This window comes from Mauremys reevesii, linkage group 2, assembly GCF_016161935.1.
Source record: "Mauremys reevesii isolate NIE-2019 linkage group 2, ASM1616193v1, whole genome shotgun sequence".
Classification (NCBI taxonomy): domain Eukaryota; kingdom Metazoa; phylum Chordata; order Testudines; family Geoemydidae; genus Mauremys; species Mauremys reevesii.
In genome coordinates this window covers 4,711,900-4,725,937 of record NC_052624.1, presented here as the reverse complement: position 1 = coordinate 4,725,937, position 14,038 = coordinate 4,711,900, and the positions used below count along the sequence as shown (strand labels likewise).

The 14,038-nt window shown below is 60.8% G+C and overlaps 1 long non-coding RNA gene across 1 annotated transcript; it reads left to right on the top strand.

Moving 5' to 3' along the window:
- The first annotated feature begins 3,670 nt into the window (after positions 1–3,670).
- Positions 3,671–13,407, top strand: LOC120399031. The gene is made up of 3 exons (XR_005594891.1): positions 3,671–3,937; positions 11,950–11,976; positions 13,397–13,407. It is a non-coding gene; the product is annotated as an uncharacterized LOC120399031 (long non-coding RNA).
- Positions 13,408–14,038: the final 631 nt, after the last annotated feature.

Here is a 14,038-nt window from a genome sequence, read left to right as displayed (position 1 = left end):
CTGTTCCCTGCCCTCTGACCGCCCCGACCCCTATCCAACCCCCACAACCGACTGTACACCCTCCCTGCCCCCTTACCACACTTCCTGGGGCCTGACCTCGACCGGCACCGCGGACCCGACTCCCTGAGCTGGGCTGTCCAGGCCGGAACCGCTCGGCCAGCACCGGGACCAGCGCCGCGGGGCCCGACTCCCTGAGCCGGGCAGGGCCGGGCCGGAGCAGCTCGGCCGGCACCGGGAGCAGAGCCATGACCCGACTCCCTGAGATGGGCTGGAGCCACTTGGCCAGCACCGGGACCGGCACCGCGGGGCCCAATTCCCTGAGATGGGTCAGAGCCACTTGGCCAGCACCGGGACCGGCGCCAAGGCCCAATTCCCTCAGATGGGTCAGAGCCACTCGCCAGCACCAGGACTGGCGCTGCAGGGCCCGACTCCTGAGCCGGGCCGAGCCGCCGGCCGGGTCCAGGGGAGCTGGACTGGCCCACACGCGCCGTGCCTCCCCAGAGCCCTCCGTGCGTCTGCGCCCCACCCCCACCCTCCCGCGCCCGGCGTACCTGCCTGCTCCTTGTTTCAGGCTTCCCGCGAACATTTGATTTGCGGGAAGCAGGGGAGGGGGAGGAGAAGGAGGGTGGAGCATTCAGGGAACAGGGGGAGGTGAGCTGGGGCTGGGGCTGGGGCTGGGGCCGGGGCCGGGTGGACAGCTGCCTGAGCCTTTGTAAAATTTAAAAGCTTTTTTAGAACCGGTTGTCCTGGAATAACCGGTTCTAAAAAGGCTTCTAAATTTAACAACCGGTTCCTGTGAACCGTGCGAACTGCTGGAGCTCACCACTGGGCGCAGAGCAGGGTCCCGTAGGCAGCCCAGAGCTCCCAGCTGCTGCAGTAACCCCCTCCCCGCCCCTCTCCAGTGGGGGATAAGGCTGCATCCCCAGCACAGCTGGAGCGAGGCCCATGGAGCCGGGATCCTCCCGCCTTCCCATGGGTAGCACCAGGCCTGGCCCCGCCTCCACTCTGACAGCTGGGACCTGGCCCGTGTCCTGACACCGAAGGGAGTGGCCGGTTCCCCGGCTCCCAGCCAGGCCATGAGGTGGCGCAGGGCAGGGTCTGTGCTCAAGGGGACATGGGGGTGGATGAATCTCTAGGGAGAAGCCAGGCTCCCCTGGCCTCCCAGTGCTGGGGACCCCCCTCCCCTGGCCTGTGTTGCCAATGGCACCACCCCGAGGCACCAACTTCTCCCGGCGCCGGTGAGTGCTTTGCCCCCCCGCAGCCCCCAGCCTCACCCCCAATCCAAACCCATACCCAACGTCCTCACCCCAACTACGCCCCCGCCCAGCCCCTATGGGACACCATCCCCAAATCCCCGCCTCGTCCCGAGCGTGCGCGTTCCCGCTCCTCCCCCCTCCTTCCCATAGCTTGTTACATTGCGAAACAGCTGTTTCATGGTGGCAAGCACTGGGAGGAGAAGCGGGGACACGGCGCACTCAGGGGAGGAGGCAGAGGGGAGCTGGGGCGGGGAGCTTGGCTGCCGGTGGGTGCCCACCAATTTTTCCCCGTGCGTGCTCCAGCCCCTGAGCACCCATGGAGTCAGCGCCAATAGACCCACCTCCCCAGGGGCTGTGCGATGGGCATCAGGTTGTGGGGCAGGGAGGGTCTGCCCCAGAGCTGGCAGGGCAGCAGCTGCTCGTTGGCCCATGGGCAGAAGAGGGGGGCACTGAGTGAACTGGGCACTAGAGAAGTTTCCTTTCTCTGAAGCAGCAGGGCCTGGCTGGCACCACGGCAGGTCGGCCACCAACACAGATGGGCCACTGGCCTGCCTCGGTTTGGAGCCAACTGATGTCACTGCTTACCCCGTGGGAGGGGCTGCTGTTTAACAACACGAGGTGTCCCTGGTCTCATCTCTCCCACCCTCCCCAGCGCCCTGTCGCACAGGGGGCGGAACAGACATTAGTGGGGCCTTATCGGCCATTTCTTTAAAGTCTCTGAATCCTGCCATTAGGCCGACATTTTCCAACGTGCCCAGGAATTTTGGCTCTCTTAGTTCATAGGGTCCCCTCCTGACACATGCAGGGCCTGGGCTCCCGAAGGGCTGAGCGGGAGGAGGGGGCTGCTCAGGAATCTCAGACAATCAGGTCCTAGGTGTCGCAAATGAGAAACCCAGAAAATGAAACAGCCAAAATCCACGGCCACTAAATCATCCCAGCCAGGGCTTTGTCAAGCCGAGCCTTAAAAACCTTTAAGGATGGAGATTCCAGCACCTCCCTAGGTAACCCATTCCAGTGCTTCACCACCCTCCATGTGAAATAGTGTTTCCTAATATCCAACCTAGACCTCCCCCACTGCAACTTGAGACCATTGCTCCTTCTTCTGTCATCTGCCACCACTGAGACCAACTGAGCTCCAGCCTCTTTGGAACCCCCCTTCAGGTAGTTCAAGGCTGCTATCAAATCCCCCCCTCACTCTTCTCTTTTGCAAACTAAATAACCCCAGTTCCCTCAGCCTCTCCTTGTAAGTCATGTGCTCCAGCTCCCTAATCATTTTTGTTGCCCTCCGCTGGACTCTCTCCAATTTGTCCACATCCCTTCTGTAGTGGGGGGCCCAAAACTGGATGTAATACTCCAGGTGTGGCCTCACCAGTGCCGAATAGAGGGGAATAATCCCTTCCCTCGATCTGCTGGCAGTGCTCCTACTAATGCAGCCCAATATGCTGTTAGAGTTTTTGGCAACAAGGGCACACTGCTGACTCATATCCAGCTTCTCATCCACTGTAATCCCCAGGGTCTTTTCAGCACAGCCCCGAACTGCTCCCTGGCACCGGGCAGGAAATGGGAGCAGAGTCGCATTGAACACACACAGGCTGCAGCACCTGCTGCCTCAGCCAAAAGCATTCATGTAATTAACCCTTTACTGGTGCTGCCCTCACCTCCTCCCCACCACCACCCCCCACCTCCTGCACACACAAGGCTGGACGTGGTACACACGGGGGTGTGGGGATCCCCAGGGCTCACAGGGACTGACCTTCCCTTAGCCAGGTAACAGGGGTTCAACACTGAGATTTTTGTTCAAATTTCCCCTCTTCCCTATTTGGATCCGCCCAGTGGTGAGACTAGAGGGAGTGCAGACAGGGGTGCAGGAGGGGGCCGATGTCTAACCCTGTTCAGAGCAGGGCTGCACACCCAGGGGGGTAAAACACACTCACACACCTCACTAGCCCCCCTCAGCCCCAGTTTCCTCACATCACCCCGGGACGCCTCGTTCCAGCCCCGGGGCTCTGTGCAGCTCTGCCATGTGACAGGTGGGGCCCCACGGCTTTGACTCCTTTAACACTGGGCTGATCCGACGCCCTGGAGGTGCCGTGCGGTGACTGTCGGGGCTGATGGCTCAGTGTGAGAGACAAAGTATCACGTACGAGTAACGGGACAGAACAGCCTGTCCTAACCCATCCTGCCCCTCACGCCCACCCCCCCAAACACCCCCGGGGAGGGGGCTGCCCGGGCCCAGGGTCTAAGGGTGACGTGACAAATTATCTTGCTCCAGGTTTCCATGCGGGGAGGAAACCTGCTGGAGAGATCCGTTAAGTGGCAGTTTCAGTGTATTGCACCCGAGGCCCTGTCCTGTTTCTGGGAGGGCAGGGGAAGTTCCTTAACCCCAAGGTTCCTCCGCGGGTAGGAGAGGAAGGCTGGTTAAAAACCTCTCGCACCCGCCAGTGGCTCACACAACCCCCAGCCCCACCCGAGGCCGAGGCCCCTCTCCCAGGGGAAGTGGTAGCAGAGCTCCACAGTCCCAGGAGGAGACGCAGCCCGAGGGGACGATGAGGCGTCTGTGGCTGGTGCTGCTGCTGGTTCTGGCGCTGGCCGGGGCAGCCCTGGCTGGGCCCGTCCTGCAGCAGCCGCTGGGCGTGGAGGGTCCCGGCGCGGTGGCAGCGCGTGATGGGGCGTCGGCCCAGGTGGACGGAGCCCAACAGCAGCGGACGGTGAGTCCAGGTCCCTGAGCAAGTCCCTGCAGGGAAGCTCTTTGCCACGTGCCCCTTCCTGGGGTCCCCGGGGGGTGGGATGGGATCGGATACAGGGTCGCTCTGGCAGGGCCCCTCCCTATCCCCAACTCTGCTGTGGGAATTACATCTCCGCACCCAGGGGATCCACGGCCTCCCCAGAAATGCCCCTGCCCCGGGGAGATTCTCACTGACCCCTGCCCTGACCAGCCGAACCTTCTGTATGGGGCAGACCCGGCCCCTGGACCCAGCCTCCCCCCACCCTCTCCCCGGGCGGGGGAGGGGATCTGTAGCTGGGAGGTTCCTGCTTTGCCCCAGGTTCCTACATGTTGGGATCCCAGACAACGCCCAGTGCCCAGCCCCTGTCACGTCTCCGGGGGACAGAGGCCGAGCAGGGCCCATGGCTGAGCCAGGCAGGGCAGGGCCCACTTTGGACCCCCCACTGCCATACAGACAGGGTCTGGGCACAGCAGATCAGTGGGCACAGCCCCCTGTCGGCTGAAGAGTCTTGTGGGGAGGAGGTGGGGCTCGGCTGGGACCAATGCAAAGGGGATTCTGGGCTGAGGCTGCCGGACACTGACAGTCCCTGTGGTTCTCCCAGACTCGCTGCCTCGCAGCCTGGGCGGGCTGGGACCCACACCCAGGGTCTCTAGTGCCAGCCTGGAGGGGGCAGCCATGGAACAGGCCGGTGCCTTCAGCTCCTCCAGCCCCTAGCGCTGTGTCTCGCCCGTGTGTGTTTCAGGGCGCGAGAGTGAGACGGGCCGTGTGGCCGCAGATCAGCGCTTGGAGACACGGCATGTACTCAGCCATAGCTGGTGTCGTCAGAAGGGGAAGCTGGAAAGGCTGAACTGTCTCAGCTGGGGAAGTCGGGAGGCTCAGTCCTCCGTGCTGGGTGATGAACCCGTTTTCTGAGCCTGGACCTTCCCGTGTGTTTTGCAGTTAATCACTCGCACCAATAAAAGCAGGAACCTCTGAGCCTGGCTCCCTGGAGGTGGGGAGACGACTTCTCTCCCAGTGCCCATCGCAGGGGCTCCAGAATCGGGGGGCAGAAGGGGGCAGGGGGCCATGGTCCCATCACTTTTAAAAGTGGGGCAGGGAGGATCTGCCAGGGGGCTGGCAGTGGCCACTGAGAGCTCGGCAGGGGGTGCTGGGGGCAGGTCGCCCAGTGGGTGGGTAAGTGGAGGACCCTGGGGCTGCCACCAGGGAAGGAGGCAGGTGTCCCTTCTCATTTTCCCAGGGAGACCCAGGCCTGCTGCGCTCCCTTTGCGCCCGGAGGGACCCTGCCCAGCTCAGCCAGTGGCAAGCGTGGGTTTGGTGGGGGGCATTTCTCAGCAGGGGATTCCCCCATGTACAGCCCTGACTGCTCCGGGGTACCAAGTTTCCTTCCTCTGAAGTAGCAGGTCCTGGCCGGCACCACGGCAGGTCGGCCACCAGCATGGATGGGCCACTGACCTGACCCTGTTTGGAGCCAACTCATGTCACTTCTTGCCCGGTGGGAGGGGCTGCTGTTTAACAACACGAGGTGTCCTGGTCTCATCTCTCCCACCCTCCCCAGCGCCCAATCACAAAGGGGGTGGAACAGACATTAAAGGGGCCTTGTCATACGTTTGATTAAAGTCTTTGTGTCGTCTCTAGGCCAACATTTTCCGGTGTGCCCACTGCTTTTGGCTCTCTTAGTTCATAGGGTCCCCTCCTGACACATGCAGGGTCTGGGCTCCCGAAGGGCTGAGCAGGAGGAGGGGGCTGCTCAGGAGACTCAGACAATCAGGCTCTAGGTGTCGTCATTGGGAAACCCAGAAACTGAAACAGCCAAAATCCACGGCCACTTGGGAAATATTTGCCCTTAATTTCTCCATGGCTGTGCGGCCACTAGCTCTGAACTTTAACGCCACTTCTGGAGAGCCACGATTTACAAAAGTGACTCAGCAGTGTGGGTGCCCAACTCCAGACGCCATCGAGGTACGTGATATTCAGACACGTCTCAGCCCCCACAGGCAGCCTGGCTGCCCCCACAGACTCACCAGTCAGTTTGGAAAATCTTGGCCTCTGGCTTTATCACACAGAACCATACCCAGTGGCGCAGGAATCTCAACGCACTTCAGCAAAGCCCTGAGCTGCTCCCGGGCACCGGGCAGGAAATGGAAGCAGAGTCGCACTGAACACAGCAAAAGAGTTCACGTAATTAAACCTTGTGACGATGCGGTTCTGGCGGGACCCAACTGAGGTGCCAAATCAGGACCAATTGCTCAAACAGGGCAGTCACAGCCCTAGGGTGGGGTTTTTCCACCTCTAAGGCAAACCAAACCAGCCAGACAAAAAGGACTTTGGTCTCACCCCACTGGCTAACCACAAGTCACACAAGCAATTTCCTTAGACACTCCAGTCTCCCAGCATCACCACCAGTGCACTCGTCCTGGGGATGAATGGTTATGAAAACCAACACCCCAATAAAAGGAAAAGGTTCCCTCGATCCCAAAGGACCAAGCCCCAGACCCAGGTCAATATACACATCAGATCTTACCCACAAATCACACTGTTGCCAATCCTTTAGAATCTAAAATCTAAAGGTTTATTTACAAAGGGAAAAAGGTAGAGATGAGAGGTAGAATTGGTTAAATGGAATCAATTACATACAGTAATGGCAAAGTTCTTAGTTCAGGCTTGCAGCAGTGATGGAGTAAACTGCAAGTTCAGATTAAGTCTCTGGAGAACATCCCGCTGGGATGGGTCGGTCAGTCCTTTTGTGCAGAGCTTCAGTTTGTGGCAAAGTCCTCCAGAGGTATGAAGCAGGATTGAAGACAAGATGGAGATGATGCATCAGCCTTATATAGGCTTTTCCAGGTGTAAGAATCTCTTTGTCCCCACTGTGGAAAATTACAGCAAAAATGGGGTCTGGAGTCACATGGGCCAGTCCTGCATACTTCGCTGAGTCACAAGGCGTGTCTGCCTTCTCTCCATGGGTCAATTGTGTAGCTGATGGTCCTTAATGGGCCATCAATCAGGCTAAGCAGAGCTAACACCAGCTTGTCTGGGATATCACCCAGAAGCACATCACCAACTTGAAATACAGACAGTATAGAGCCAATATACATAACTTCTACTAAAAATGATACATGCACACAGACAGCATAATCATAACCAGCAACCCATAACCTGGTCTAAGACACCTTATATGACCCCCTTTACCTGAGATTTGGTGCAACTACAGGACCTTGGTTGCAACCATGTCCTATATGGTCCCCATTTATATCAATAACGTCACAAACCTTTACTGGCATTTCCTCTCCTCCTCCCTGGTGCACACACTAGGCTGGACGTGGTACACACGGGGGTGTGGGGATCCCCAGGGCTCACAGGGACTGACCTTCCCTCAGACAGGCAAGAGGGGGGTCGACACTGAGATTTTTGTTTGAATTGCCCCCTTTCTCTACCCCGGGTTCGGCTCTGCCTGGTGGTGAGACTAGAGGGAGAACAGACAGGGGTGCAGGATGGAGCTGGTGTTTTGAGCACTGTGGTGTCTAACCCTGTTCAGAGCAGGGCTGTGCACCATGGGGGGGTAAAACACACTCACACACCTCACTAGCCCCCCTCAGCCCCAGTTTCCTCACATCACCCCGACGCCTGTTCCAGCCCCGGGGCTCTGAGCAGCTCTGCCATGTGACAGGTGGGGGCCCCACGGCTTTGACTCCTTTAACACTGGGCTGATCCGACGCCCTGGAGGTGCCGTGTGGTGACTCTCGGGGCTGATGGCTCAGTGTGAGAGACAAAGTATCACGTACGATTAACGGGACAGAACAGCCTGTCCTGACCCATCCTGCCCCTCACCCCCCCCCCCAAACACCCCCGGGGAGGGGGCTGCCCGGGCCCAGGGTCTATGGGCGACATGACGAATTAGTTCTTGCTCCAGGTTTCCATGCGGGGAGGAAACCTGCTGGAGAGATCCGTTAAGTGGCAGTTTCAGTGTATTGCACACGAGGCCCTTTCCTGTTTCCCCTGTGGGGGGGGGAAAGTTCCTTAACCCCCAAGGTCCCTCCGCAGGTAGGAGAGGGGAAGGCTGGTTAAAAACCTCTCGCACCCGCCAGTGGCTCACACAACCCCCAGCCCCACCCGAGGCCGAGGCCCCTCTCCCAGGGGAAGTGGTAGCAGAGCTCGACAGTCCCAGGAGGAGACGCAGCCCGAGGGGACGATGAGGCGACTGTGGCTGGTGCTGTTGCTGGTTCTGGCGCTGGCCGGGCAGCCTGGCTGGGCCCATCCTGCAGCAGCCGCTGGGCGTGGAGGGTCCCGGCGCGGTGGCAGCGTGATGGGGCGTCGGGCGAGGTGGACGGAGCCCAACAGCAGCGGCCGGTGAGTCCTGGCCCAGGCCATGAGCACGTCTCTGCAGGAGGCTTTGCCACGTGCCCCTTCCTGGGGATCCCCGGGGGGTGGGATGGGATCGGATACAGGGTCGCTCTGGCAGGGACCCTCCCAAACCCCAACTCTGCTATGGGAATTACATCTCCCCACCCAGGGGATCCACGGCCTCCCCAGAAATGACCCTGCCCCAGGGAGATTCTCCCTGACCCCTGCCCTGACCAACTGAACCTTCTGTATGGGGCAGACCTGGCCCCTGAACCCAGCCTCCCCCCACCCTCTCCCCTGGCAGGGGGGTGGAGCTGTAGCTGGGAGGTTCCTGCTTTGCCCCAGGTTCCTACATGTTGGGATCCCAGACAACGCCCAGTGCCCAGCCCCTGTCACGTCTCCGGGGGACAGAGGCCGAGCAGGGCCCATGGCTGAGCCAGGCAGGGCAGGGCCCACTTTGGACCCCCCACTGCCATACAGACAGGGTCTGGGCACAGCAGATCAGTGGGCGCAGCCCCCTTTCGGCTGAAGAGTCTTGTGGGGAGGACGTGGGGCTCGGCTGGGACCAATGCAAAGGGGATTCCGGGCTGAGGCTGCCGGACACTGACAGTCCCTGTGGTTCTCCCAGACTCGCTGCCTCGCAGCCTGGGCGGGCTGGGACCCACACCCAGGGTCTCTAGTGCCAGCCTGGAGGGGGCAGCCATGGAGCGGGCCGGTGCCTCCAGCTCCTCCAGCCCCTAGCGCTGTGTCTCGCCCGTGTGTGTTTCAGGGTGTGAGAGTGAGACGGGCCGTGTGGCCGCAGATCAGCGTTTGGAGACACGGCATGTACTCAGCCATAGCTGGAGTCGTCAGAAGGGGAAGCTGGAAAGGCTGAACTGTCTCAGCTGGGGAAGTCGTGGGAGGCTCAGTCCCTCCGTGCCGGGTGATGAACCCGTTTTCTGAGCCTGACCTTCCCGTGTGTTTTGCAGTTAATCACTGCACCAATAAAAGCAGGAACCTCTGAGCCTGGCTCCCTGGAGGTGGGGAGACGACTTCTCTCCCAGTGCCCATCGCAGGGGCTCCAGAATCGGGGGGCAGAAGGGGGCAGGGGGCCATGGTCCCATCACTTTTAAAAGTGGGGCAGGGAGGATCTTCCAGGGGGCTGGCAGTGGCCACTGAGAGCTCGGCAGGGGGTGCTGGGGGCAGGTCGCCCAGTGGGTGGGTAAGTGGAGGGCCCTGGGGCTGCCCCCAGGGAAGGAGGCAGGTGTCCCTTCTCATTTTCCCAGGGAGACCCAGGCCTGCTGCGCTCCCTTTGCGCCCGGAGGGACCCTGCCCAGCTCAGCCAGTGGCAAGCGTGGGTTTGGTGGGGGGCATTTCTCAGCAGGGGATTCCCCCATGTACAGCCCTGACTTCTCCGGGGTACCAAGTTTCCTTCCTCTGAAGTAGCAGGGCCTGGCCGGCACCGCGGCAGGTCGGCCACCAGCACGGATGGGCCACTGACCTGACCCTGTTTGGAGCCAACTCATGTCACTTACAGCCCGGTGGGAGGGGCTGCTGTTTAACAACACGAGGTGTCCTGGTCTCATCTCTCCCACCCTCCCCAGAGCCCAATCACAAAGGGGGTGGAACAGACATTAAAGGGGCCTTGTCATACATTTGATTAAAGTCTTTGAGTCGTCTCTAGGCCAACATTTTCCGGTGTGCCCACTACCTTTGGCTCTCTTAGTTCATAGGGTCCTCCTGACACATGCAGGGTCTGGGCTCCCGAAGGGCTGAGCGGGAGGAGGGGGCTGCTCAGGAGACTCAGACAATCAGGCTCTAGGTGTCGTCATTGGGAAACCCAGAAATTGAAACAGCCCAAATCCACGACCACTTGGGAAATATTTGCCCTTAATTTCTCCATGGCTGTGCGGCCACACGGCACATCCACTAGCTCTGAACTTTAACCCCACTTCTGGACACCCACGATTTCCAAAAGTGACTCAGCAGTTTGGGTGCCCAGCTCCAGACGCCATCGAGGTACGTGATATTCAGACACGTCTCAGCCCCCACAGGCAGCTTGGCTGCCCCCACAGACTCACCAGTCAGTTTGGAAAATCTTCCCAGTGGCGCAGGAAGCTCAACGCACTTCAGCAAAGCCCTGAGCTGCTCCCGGGCACCGGGCAGGAAATGGAAGCAGAGTCGCACTGAACACAGCAAAAGAGTTCACGTAATTAAACCTTTACTGGCGTTTCCCTCTCCTCCCCTCCCTTGTGCACACACAAGGCTGGACGTGGTACACACAGGGGTGTGGGGATCCCCAGGGCTCACAGGGACTGACCTTCCCTCAGGTAGGCAAGAGGGGGGGTCGACACTGAGATTTTTGTTTGAATTTCCCCCTTTCTCTACCCCGGGTTCGGCTCCGCCTGGTGGTGAGACTAGAGGGAGAACAGACAGGGGTGCAGGATGGAGCCCGTGTTTTGAGCACTGTGGTGTCTAACCCTGTTCAGAGCAGGGCTGCACACCATGGGGGGTGAAACACACTCACACACCTCACTAGCCCCCCTCAGCCCCACTTTCCTCACATCACCCCGGACGCCTGTTCCAGCCCCGGGGCTCTGAGCAGCTCTGCCATGTGACAGGTGGGGCCCCACGGCTTTGACTCCTTTAACACTGGGCTGATCCGACGCCTGGAGGTGCCGTGTGGTGACTGTTGGGGCTGATGGCTCAGTGTGAGAGACAAAGTATCACGTGACGAGTAACGGGACAGAACAGCCTGTCCTAACCCATCCTGCCCCTCACGCCCACCCCCCCCAAACACCCCGGGTAGGGGGCTGCCCGGGCCCAGGGTCTAAGGGCGACGTGACAAATTAGACTCCAGAGAGAAACTGCTGAGCTCCAGTTCATCTGCAAATTTAACACCATCAGTTTAGGACTAAACAAAGACTGTGAATGGCTTGCCAATTACAGAACCAGTTTCTCCTCCCTTGGTTTTCACACCTCAGCTGCTGGAACAGGGCCCCATCCTCCCTGATTGATCTAACCTCGTTATCTCTAGCTTGCTTCTTGCTTGCTTATATATACACACCTGCCCCTGGAAATTTCCACTGCTTGCATCCGACGAAGTGGGTATTCACCCACGAAAGCTCATGCTGCAAAACGTCTGTTAGTCTATAAGGTGCCACAGGATCCTTTGCTGCTTCTACAAAACCAGACTAACACGGCTACCCCTCTGATACGTGACAAATTAGTTCTTGCTCCAGGTTTCCATGCGGGGAGGAAACCTGCTGGAGAGATCCGTTAAGTGGCAGTTTCAGTGTATTGCACACGAGGCCCTTTCCTGTTTCCCTGGGGGAGGCGGGAGAAAGGAGGTTCCTTAACCCCCAAGGTACCTCCCCATGCGGGAGAGGAAAAGCTGGTTAAAACCTCTTGCACCCGCCAGTGGCTCACACAACCCTCAGCCCCACCCGAGGCCGAGGCTCCTCTCCCAGGGGAATCTGTGGCACAGCCCGAGAGTCCCGCAAGGAGATGCAGCCCGAGGGGACGATAAGGCGACTGTGGCTGTTGCTGGTTCTGGCGCTGGCCGGGCTGCCTGGCTGGGCCCATCCTGCAGCAGCCGCTGGGCGTGGAAGGTCCCGGCGGTGGCAGCGCGTGATGGGGCGCCAGCCCAGGTGGACGGAGCCCAACAGCAGCCGCTGGTGAGTCCAAGGCCCTGAGCACGTCCCTGCAGGGAGGATCTTTGCCGCGTGCCCCTTCCTGGGGATCCCAGGGGGGTGGGATGGGATCGGATACAGGGTCACTCTGGCAGGATGCTCTGTGTGGAGCCAGGGACCCTCCCTCCCCCCATCCCCACTGTGGGAATTACATCTCCCCACCCAGGGGATCCACGACCTCCTCAGAAATGACCCTGCCCCAGGGAGATTCTCACACTGATCCCTGCCCTGACCAGCCGAACCTTCTGTTTGGGGCAGATCTGGCCCCTATACCCAGCCTCCCCCATCCTCTCCCCCAGGGGAGGAGCTGCAGTGTGGCCCTATAGCAGGGCTCCTCCTGCCTGCCTTTAGTCAAGCAGTAACCTCTTAGGGTGACCAGATCACCCAGGTCAAATATCGGGACGCAGGGGGGCGGGGCGGGGGCAGAGACAGAAGGGAAAAAAATGGCGGCAGAGCAAAAAAATCCTCCACCTCGAGTCCTCCTCCCTCCACAAGCGCTGGAGGGAGGCCCGGGAGACTCGGGAGCGCGGGGCCGGGGTGAGTGTGAGTCCAGCGCGGTACCTGGAGGGAGAGTAGGGGGTGGCCCACGGGGCCAGGCGGCGGCTGTTCTCCTCACCTGGGCAGCGGGACTCGGGAGCAGCCGCTGCTGCAGCTCCCACTGCCGCGGGGGGAGGAAGCGGCCGCTGGCCAAGCTCGGCGGCTGTGGCTCTGGCGCCTACGAACCCGGGCCTGCTGTGGGAACCCAGCAGGGCGCACCCTGCACCCAGCCCCTGGCCAGTTGCGTCTGGGCTGGCTGCTCAGCTGGTGCAATCTCACGGGCGGCCCCGGAGTGGGGGAAGCAGGCCCCAGCCCCCCGCTCCATCCTGGTCGGGTCCCACAGGGGAACGAACAGGGCTGGGCTGCCAATACCTCCGCCGCGGGATTGCACCAGCTGGGCAGCCAGCCCAGACGCGACAGCAGGCCCGGGCTCGGGGGGTTCGGGCCCGGGCACCATAGCCGCAGCCGCCGCGTGCCACGTGCTTGGCCGCTTCCTCCTGCCGCAGCAGTGGGAGCTGCAGCAGCGGCTGCTCCAGAGCCCCGCTGCCCACATTCTCCCACTTCTCTCCGGAGACTATACCAGCTCGAAAGACTCCTGTAAGGACTTTAACGCTCCATCTGTGGCTAGGCCGCCACCGCTGGAAGAGGAGGATTGTGTCAGCTGTCTAGAAGCCACTGCACCTGTGCTCATTTAGATCAGCAGAGACCACAGAGTCCAGGCCTCGGCCCAGCCTCTGGAAAGGAGGGGAGGGGAGGAGGGCACTTTGGAAACCAGTCTGGGCTGGTGCTTTTAAACGCTTCCTTGCCCCGTGCCCACTTGTTCACTCTTCTCTCTAAATTCTTGCTCTCTCCAATTCATTTGTTGCAGGGAGTGAGAGTGAAAAGGGCTGCACAGGGACCGAGAAACCGAACCATATTCAGCGGGTGTGACCCATCGAGACCTGGCTGCCTGACACTATATTACCACACAGAGACGGCTCATTATATTCTGCTGCCCCAAGCAGGCATGCGCGGGAGGCGCCCCGGAGCCCCGGGAGCAGCGGACCTCCCGCAGGCTTGACTGGTGAGGGTCCGCTAGTCGCGCGGCTCGGCTGCACCTCCCGCAGCTGCAGGCGGTTCACTGGTCCGGCGGCTGCGGTTGAGTCATGCCTGCGGGAGGTCCAGCCGACCCGCGCGACCAGCGAACCGTCCGCAGTCACGCCTGCGGGAGGTCCAGCCGAGCCGCGGGAGAGGCGCCCCCTCCGCAGTCATGCCTGCGGCAGGTCCCGTCGTCCTGGCTCCGTGACCTCCCGCAGGCGCACCGCGGCAGGTCCGCCGCCCAATCTGCCGCCCCTGCCGGCAAATGCCGCCCCACGCGCGTGCTTGTTGCGCTGGGGTCTGGAGCCGGCCCTGTCACCACTTCAGCAATGAGCAATAAGCTTGTTGCTGCTGGAACCAGCCCCTCGAGCTGGGAGCATTTCAGGCCTGCACGTCCCTGCCTCGGATCGCCAGAGCTGTGTGTGCCAGCCAC